General features: G+C 54.8%; 2 non-coding genes across 2 annotated transcripts; both read right to left on the bottom strand.

The window, feature by feature from the left end:
• Positions 1 to 4,257: 4,257 nt before the first annotated feature.
• Positions 4,258 to 4,330, bottom strand: TRNAF-GAA. Its single transcript has one exon. It is a non-coding gene; the product is annotated as a tRNA-Phe (tRNA).
• A 1,209-nt stretch (positions 4,331 to 5,539) lies between these two features.
• TRNAS-UGA lies at positions 5,540 to 5,621 on the bottom strand. Its single transcript has one exon. It is a non-coding gene; the product is annotated as a tRNA-Ser (tRNA).
• Positions 5,622 to 9,384: the final 3,763 nt, after the last annotated feature.

Here is a 9,384-nt window from a genome sequence, read left to right as displayed (position 1 = left end):
AGGTGAGCTGGGGTGGGAGCTGCTGCGGGGGCTGCCCGGCTCTTCCCATGGCCCCGCCCTGCACTCACTGCATAGTAAGTGGGTGACCCAGCCCCAGCCTGGTCCACTCCTGGCTCCCAGCCACGCCGCCGGCGAGTGCTGTGGGCGGTTCCCCCGCAAGTTTGGGAGCCAGGGAGCAGAGCAGGCTGGGGCCCCAGGCCTCCATGGGGAGAAGCAGAGGGGGGCTGGTCCCAGGCCTCCATGGGACCAGGGGGGCTGGCTACTTCCTGTGGGAAGTGGAGTGACCCAGCCCCAGCCTGCTCTTCTCCCCTGGCTCCCAGGCTTGTGTTGGTGTTGGCTGGATTTGTGCGGGTGTTTGTGTATATTAGCAATTGTGTGTGTGTGGCTGGATTTATGCATGTGTTCGTGTATGTTTGCAATTGTTTGTGTGTGCATGCTCTGCTGCCCTCTGCCGGCGCGACTACCGTTTCTCCGTTTGTCACAGCCCCCATACCGTCGACCCTTATGGTGATTTCCCCATCTTACAAGGGCTGGCTGGCCTGACCCTTCTCCCCTCTGCGCAGTGTGGTGGGGGCTGCAGCTCACCCCCTGTGGGGCAGGAGGGCCCAGGTGCAGGGCACTGGGCTCCGATGCACCTGGAAAGCAGCTCAGGTGAGGCAGGGCAGGGTGTGTGGTGTCCGTTCTGCGTTGCCTGGTGCTGGGCCATTGCACAATCCCCAGCCACGCCGCACAGCGCACCCTGAGAGTGGGCAGGTGGCCAAGCAGATGATCCAGCATGTTGTGATCATTCTCATTGGTAGCTGTGCAGTGGCAGTGAGTTCCACAGGCCTTGGCTCTTGCTATGTGGGGCAGGAGGTCCTTGTATTTGGAGCAGTGGGAGTGAACTGCATGCAGTTGTGTCTCTGAGCACAATTGTGAATATTATGGTGTGTGTGTGGGGGGCGGTGATTGTTTCTCTCTTTGGGGGTTGGGCTAGCATGTCCCTCTGAGTGTGTTGTGTGTGAGTGTTCTTGGGATTGTGTGAGTCCCTTTGTGTGTGTGTCACTGGCTGCAGAATACAAAATCCTGCAAAGCCATTTCCTACTGGTTAGCCCAGCAACACATTGCTACAAACAGTGTCACACACACACACACACACTCACAAACACACACAGAGCCGGGCTCAGCCCCACCAGCAGGTGGCAGCAGGACACACGTGTCTCTCCTGGGCCAGCTTGGACAATTTCCCATCACGACCCGGCACAGTGCTGGTGCCCCCACACGGGGGTGGGCAGTGACCGGGCAGGGGGGGCAGATGTGCTGGATTCAGAAGGAAGCACTTTGGGGAAATCAGTCACGGCCCTTAGCAGAGCTGGGACACAGACCCAGTGACCCCTGCACCACCCTGGGAGGGGAGTGGGGTCTAGTGGTCAGAGCAGGGAGGGGGCTGGGCACCAGGACCCCTGGGTTCTATCCCTGGCTCTGGGAGTGGAGGGGGTCTAGAGCAGGGAGACTGGGGGCCAGGACTCCTGGGTTCCATAGGGGAGACTGTTTTTTGCCAGTGCTTCCCTCCCTAGTGATCCCAGCCCAGCCCCCTAGTGGAGACTGAGCAGAAGTGGGGGGAGTTGTTCTCCGACTTTGGAGTTATGATTCAAACCCCTCCCCCAAGGACTGTGACATCATGAAATCTGCCCCCCCCCAACACAGAGAAAACTGGTGGGATTCTGTCCACACGCAGAGAATTCTCTCCGCCAGGCTCCTTCGGTTCCTCTCGCTGCTCTCCGTCCTGCCGCCAGACACTGCTCATCTGCATAGCCCTGCCCATGGACACGCGACACCTTCTGTCCTGCTGGTTTCAAGTGAGTGAGCAGGTCACAGCACGTCACAGCCCCAGCCAGGGCCGGCTCCAGGCACCAGCTCAGCAAGCAGGTGCTTGGGGCAGCCCAGGGGAAGGGGCGGCACATCGGGCTCTTTGGCAGCAATTCAGCAGTGGGTCCCTCGGTCCCTCTTGGAGGAAAGGACCTGTCACCGAATTGCTGCCGAAGAAGAAAGTGGCGCAGATTTTTTTTTCCTGCTGCTTGGGGCGGCAAAAACCCTGGAGCCGGCCCTGGCCCCAGCACACATCACAGCCCCAGCACACGTCATAGCACGTCACAGCCTGGGGCAGGGAGATATTGGGGAAGGGGATGAGGGGAGATGGGGGGAAAGACCCAGCTCCATAGAGCCCTAGAGGCAGCTGGATATGGGGGGGCAGGAGAGGGGATGGAGGGAGGAGAGTCCCATCTCCTTGGACCCCCAGAGGTGGGAACTGAGGGGAGAAGGGGGGAGGGAGGGATCCAGCCCTATAGACCTGTAGGGGCAGGGAGATATTGGGGGCAGGAGGGGAGAAGGGGGGTTGGCAGAGACCCAGCCCGGGGTGCAGGGAAATGGGCTGGTTTGGAGGGAGCTGGGGAGGAGAAGAGACACAGGGCAGGACACATGTTGGGACAGGGAAACTGACTCACTCCGAATACATGCAGAGCAGAGCAGGGCGGAGGCAGATCATGCTGGTCCCAGGGTAATTTCGGGGGGTTCTGATTCCCCACTCAGCCGGGGGGCTCCCCTCTGGGCTGAGGAGCCCTGGGGTTGGCGGGTGCAGGGGCTGGGTGTCTGTGTCAGGCTGGGGGAGCTGCCTGGGCAGAGGGGCTGGAACTGGCGGGGCTGACCACGTAAATTATCCTGATCTAAGCGCCATTGTAGAGAACACAATGTTGGCACAGCACTTCCTGGCAGCCAGAGACTGCGCTTTCTACACCTGCTCCTGTGGATGTGGCCTCTCTCCTGATTCCTGAGGAAAGGAACCTTTCCAGGAAATGGCCAAGGCTTCTGGGAATCCGCATGTGGCTGGTGGACAGAACGAGGAATCATTTGGCTCCTGGCAACTTAAAAGCTGAGCGCCCAAACAAGGGCTTGAACTCAGGCCCTTAGATTAAGAACCTGATGCTCTACCAACTGAGCTACCTGGGCTTGGTAAGAAACAGCTTCACCGTTCACCACAAGAGCGAGCAGGCAGGCAAAAGAGAGGCCAAAAAAGTCCCAGGAACCCCTCCCCTTTTTCTGCACAGCCACTGCCTGTCAGCAGGATTCCTCCTCCTCCTCCCTCCTGTGCCTCAGTGCGACTAAATCTCCACACCTCGACAGCCGGTCCGTCCGCTGCACCCCAATCCCCCATGCCTGAGCCTCCCTGCCAAAGCCCTGCACCTGGCTCCAGAGAATTAAGTCTCACGTGTCACTGGGAACTCGACTTCTTGTGCCCAAAGAGTCTCGGCCCCCCTCAGCAGATGACCTGAGAAGAACAATATCCGCCTTTTCCAAAGAAGTGCTTGGAGTAGCCTTTTCCCATGTGACCTAATGAATAAGGCGTTTGAGTGTGGATCAGAAGATTGAGGGGTCGAGTCCTTTGGTGGTTGTGTTGCTGCAGTTTTACTGTTGTGCTGAACGTCCTGCTCCTTGCAGGGCTGGAACCTCTTCTTGGCGGCTCAGGCCAATGCTCTGGCTTCAGCTAGAGCCCCGGGAAGGAGTTGGGGGTTGGGCGTCACAAAGGCTGGGGCATGAGCCCCAGGTGCTTCCAGTCTCGCCTTTGCCATTCCTGACTTGCCAAAGAAAATGGGCGGCTGCCCGGGCTAGCGTGTGCGCCTGTCCCTGTGCTGGAGGGGGTCATAGCGTCTTCGGAGCCTGGGTGTTTCTCTGCTTCTCGCCAGCTGGGGAAAAGCCTCTTGGGGTAAAATCTCCTGCCCCACTGCAAAAGTGAGCATGGAGAGTGGGAACGGTAAGAGGCCCCACCACAGGGGCTGGCCCTGCTTTGCTACTATCTTGTTACCTTGGCCACAGAGCATCAGCAGCCGCCCCGCATGCTGGTGACCTTCAGTGGGTGTTTGGCATGGGAGTTTGCCAAGAGGAGGAGAGATTGTTGCTGGGTCACTTTTACAGATGCCCCTTCCCTGGTACTGCCCTTGCTCAGCTGCACAGAGGAGCTTCCATCCCCAATCCCTGCCTGTCACTGCCCAGCAGCCCTCTGGCACCATTCCTGAGGGTCACCCTGCCTCACTCTCTCCCTGCCATGTTGGGAAAGACAGCTCCCATCTCTCCTTGTTAAAGGTCAGGTGGGCCAACTAGGGGCAGAAGCCCATTCTGTGTTTTCCTACTGCAGAGCCCAAGCTCAGGGACTCACCTTGGGTGCAGACACTGCTGTGCTCCCAGAAAACAAGCCACCCCTGCACAAAGAGGGATGAAATGGTCTGCCAAAGCCCGGGATTGAACCAGGGACCTTTAGATCTTCAGTCTAACGCTCTCCCAACTGAGCTACTTTGGCAGCTGCATTGAAGTATTTTGGCCTGTTGCTTCTCTGTGTGGGATGTTTTTGTCAGCAGTTGCACACAAAAAGGACAGGAAAACGAACGGCTGCTCCACACCCCCACCGGAGGAACCCGGCGCCCTTAGCTGTGGGGAGTAAGAAGTGGCTGTTGGCTGACAGGGCCTGTCCCCGAGGAGCTGGAACAGCAGCTGCCGCCTCCCCCTCGGCTCCAGGCTGTGGGAAATGCTCATTGCCCGGCTGCATGGGCGGCTGCTGCTCCGTGCTCTGGAGAGCGTCTGTATTGCTCTGTCAGCCCCCCGTCTACACTGAGCCAGTCTGGTAAGGGCCCAAGTGCCCCCTCCGGCCTGGCAGCTGAGAGTCTGTGCAGACATCAGCCCCCCTGCCAGCCCCACAGGCAGCAGCAGCGCCAGCCCCCCAGCACCACAGGGGCACTCAATGCACTTCCTGTGGGGAAATGGCTCCTTGGCGTCCAGCTGCTAGAGTGAGAGCCAGGAGAGAGCAGTGTCTGGCTCACCGTGGGGGAGAGAAGAGACCTGGTGAGTGCGGATCTCCCTCAGCCTCCCCCGCAAGGCTGGTCACTTCTATTGTCACTGTGATAGTCGGTGCTTCCCTTCAGGGCCAGCCCTAGAGGGATCCGGGGTATGGGACAAATCCCCCCTTTCCTCCCCAGGCCCTGCCCCCCACTCCACCCCTTCCCCCAAGCCCCCACCCCTCTCCCACCTTTTCCTGCCCTGCACCTTCCTGCCCCATTCCTTTCCCTCTCCCACTCTCCCTGCTCCTCCCCCCCAGCGCCTCCTGCACCCCACTGAACAGCTGATCACTGGCAAGTGTGAGGAGCTTGTCAGCAAGGCCTGTAGTGGGTGGGGGGGAGCTGGCTGCCAGTGGGCGCTGAGCACCTTTTTTTCTCTCTGTTGGTTCTGCAGCCCCGTAGCTCCCATGGAGTTGCTGACTCAGCTCCTTTCACACTCTAGAGAGAGGAGCAGAACCAGGGCTATGGCTGATCTATGGGGCACCAGGTGAGTGGCAGAGGCTTCAGGTGCTGAGAGTTTGCCCAACCCCTCAAAAACACAGTGTGAGGTGGTGTCCCAGGGATCTCGATGAAAGGAGCAGAACAGAATTTACTTGGGGTGGGGAGAGAATTGAGAGTGTCTCAGGGGGTTATACAGAGGTATTGCCTGGGTGAGAGACTGGCTAAAATGCAGGCCTCGCTGTGAGCAGGATTTGAACCTGCGCAGGGGAACCCTATTGGATTTCAAGTCCAACGCCTTAACCACTCGGCCATCACAGCTGTGAGCACAAAACTGCCCCAATGCCAGAGAAACTGGTAAATAATCCCAATGCCCAGGTGTGAAGTCATCTGAACTACAGGATTCCCACAGCAAACCTGGCTCCCAAAGCACAGGGGGGATTTGGGGTTTGTTCTGTTTGCTTAGCCAGGTGCCACAGGAGTCTTTGCTGCTTTTACAAATCCAGACTAACACGGTCCCTCTGATACTCCTAGTGACACTCTCCAATGGATCCCCATCCTCCACCCATCTTGAGCTAGGTAGGAGCGGATCATCATTATCCCTACTTGAGAGAGGGAGAAGCTGAGGCTGAGAAAGGAGAATTGACTTGTCTTAGGTCACACAGCCAGCCAGTGGCAGAGTTGGGAATAGGACCCAAGAGCCCTGATTTTGAAACTAACCATCAGATCGTGAATTTCAAACACTGAATGACCTGAATAAAGTGCTCTCAGATGAGCTCCAGACCAACAACAGTGCACAGTAATTATTCAGCAAGTATTTGAGGAGAACTGCAATGTTAGAGAGAATCATGAACTGCTCAGAGACCATTAATGCAGCAAAATTTGTCAACATATAACAGGGTATGACTTATTTCCTTGGTCTTAAAAGAGAACACGGACCTGAATCTCCTCCCTGTCAATAACCCCCTGCTCAGCCAATCAGGGTAGAGACTGAGGACGGGAGGCTGAGGGTTCTCACCAGAGAGCCCAAAGGATGGCCCAGGTCACTGGTGGGGATCACTGCCCGAGCACTATTTCAGCCCCACATTTTTGGGTGGACCTCCCACAGTGGGAGCTGCAGAGCACTCCCCAGCAACACACACATACACACACACACACACACACACACACACACTGCTCCTGGTGTTGGGAGGGGAACAGGTGAAAGGACAAAAGAAGCAAGAGACAAAGAGAAAGGAGAGAGGGAGGATGGAGGAAAAGGTGAAACAGAAAGGACAAACCCTAATGTCCCCACTGATTCTTTGGGACAAAATCCCAAGTGTGAAATAAAATTCTGCCTCCTTAAGTTCGTGTTTTCCATGCCTAGAATTCAACTGTCACCAGATGGATCAGACTGAATAGGTTTCAAACCTCGAGGAGGCTTCAACCTTCTAAACAGAGACGGCTGGTCACTAGTAAAATCACTAACAGGGGAAGGAGAAAACTCGAAAAAGGTTCCTATTGGCACTCACGTCCGTGAACCCGAATACTCTCTCAGTCCTCAAAGAGAGACCTGGAGAAGGAGACTTGCTGAAGCAAAGCCACAGGGGTCTCTGAGGTTTCCATGGCCCCTCGCCCCTGTCCAATAGTCTTTGTGATGTCACTGCCACACCCCTCCCTTGCTGTGCTAATGTCCTGCCCCTGGCCAGGCACTTTGGAGGTTTGAGCTACTCCCTGTGGATCACCCCACTCAAGGAGCGTTCGTTCTAGGAAGCAAGTCGGCTAGACGGGAAAACATCAGATGCTGCTCCCAATGCTACACTCAGTTTTTCAGAAATTAGTCGACTTTATGGCCAGAAGAGACCATTAGAGCATCTAACCTGACCCCCTGCATATCACAGGCCTCCTGTATGACACAATAGCTACTTTTGGGGCAAACACATTCCAGAAAGGCATCTAGTCTTCATGAAATGACATCAGGATATGGCGAATCCACCACTTTCCTTGGGAGATTGTTCCTGTGGTGAATCATCCTCGATGTTGAATATTTGTGCCTTAGTTGTAATATGAATTTGTCTCTTTTCACCTTCCAGCCATTGGGTCTTGTTATGCCTTTCTCTGCTCGATTAAAGAGCCCTTTCATACCCCATCTTTTCTCTCCATTAAGGCCCTTAAACACTTCAATGAAGTCACCTTTCAATCTTCTTTTGATAAGCGAAACAGGTTGAGCTCGTTCAATAGCTCACTAGAAGGCATTTTTCTCCAGCCCTCAGAACACTTCGTGGCTCTTTGGTCATCAGACTCCTGAACTGCAACTGGATGTGGTTCTTGTTCTTCTGCACAGCACAGCTCCTGGAGAAGAGGGATCTGCAAATGTACATTCGTATGATACCTTTGTTTAACTGATGAAAACATAAACTAGACACTTAGAGGATTGGAACTGATTTCAGCTGATGGACAGCTTTGCTAGGTTTTTATGCATTTGGACAGAGAAATGTTGAGTGTTTACATTGATATCAAGCACTCCTGTAGAGAGGAGCCCCTGAACATAATGGAGAATGGAAATGAAAATGTTTAACATTTAAAAAAAAAAAAGAAAGAGGGTTATAAGAGAACACTGGGGTTTGAACTGAGGACTAGGTGAACCACAGTCAAGCACTGTAACACTGAGCTATACCCCCATGACAGCAAAAGTATAGAATCGTGATGTCCAGGACTTTGAAGGACAAATCCTGCTTCATCGAGGTCCTTTGCCATTCCCAGACCACAGGTGGTTTTAAAAATGGGGTTTGATTAAACTTCTTAAATGTGGTAAACACCACAGCTTGCACACCCACCGATATAGCTTCTCCCACTGACATAGCTGCCACCTCTTGGGAAGTGGATTAACTACACCCCCAGGAAAACTCTCTCCCATCAGCATAGAGCAGTAGTTCTCAAACTGTGGGTCAGGACCCCAAAGTGGGTCATAACTCTGTTTTAATGGGGTTGCCAGGGCTGGCATTAGACTTGTTGGGGCCTGGGGCTGAAACCAAAAGTCTGAGCCCCACCACCCAGGGCTGAATCCCTCAAGCTCTGGTTTTGCCTTCCCCTAACTGGGGCAGGGCTCAGGCTTTGTTTCCTCTGCCTCTGCTCAGTGGGGAGGGGCTTGGTCCCTCTTTCCAGGGCCATGTAGTAAGTTTTTTTTGGCAGAAGGGGGTTGCAATGAAAGAAAGTTTGAGAAACCCTGGCATAGAGCCTCTGAATATGTCTAGACTTGGCTCCCTGTGGCAGATCAGACACTGAAAGTGCAGCCATGGAGACACCACACACCAGCCTTGCCTAGCAGGCAAGAATCAAACCACTACAGAAAGACGCCCGTTGCTTTCTAACCCATCTCCCTAAGCCCTCAGCCACCACCACTTAACAAAGGAGCTTTTCTACATGATGGTTCTGGTCTCACTGAAGGGTCATTTCCAATTGTTTGCTCAGACCAGCATTAGGGAAAATGGTGCCCTGGGCAAAGCTTGTACTTTGGCACTTCCCCATTGCCCCTGGACGATCCCCACTCCCCCTTTACCGCTAGCTCCTGCACTCCCAACCCTTGCACCTCCTTCACCCCTAACTCCTGCCCCCTAAGCCCTTAACTCCCTGGGCCACCAGCCATTGCCCCTCTCCTGCAGCCCCTTCACATGGTTCCAGTGCTGGGGGCCCCGCACTTGTTCTCCCTTTCCCTGGGCTTTGGCATCACTAGCCCCTGCTTAGTGAGTAGGGTTCAGTGGTCCCCAAAATGTGGGGCATGACTCCTAGGGGGACACAGATGTTAGCCAAAAGGGCTCGTTCTCCCCGGAGCTTACCTAATTACACCAAGGAGGCACGGAGACAGGAAGACAAGTACCACACCCTTTATTGATCGGTCAGCTGAGCGGGTGTTCCTCTCGGCTAGTGCCAGAGAAAGAGACACACCTTACATGGCCAGATGGGCTTACCTTTATACCCCGAAACAAACAACTTAGCCTACGTTTGTCTACGTCATTTGGTTGACCTGTAGAACCTGTACATGCATCTGTTAGGGGATAATTGGATATGCAGGATACATATATCATTTTGTGGGGGCTACAAGATA

Source organism: Mauremys reevesii, linkage group 12 (genome assembly GCF_016161935.1).
Source record: "Mauremys reevesii isolate NIE-2019 linkage group 12, ASM1616193v1, whole genome shotgun sequence".
In the NCBI taxonomy this organism is placed as follows: Eukaryota; Metazoa; Chordata; order Testudines; family Geoemydidae; genus Mauremys; species Mauremys reevesii.
Note: the sequence above shows the minus strand (reverse complement) of the source record. Positions and strands in the feature narration are given on the sequence as shown.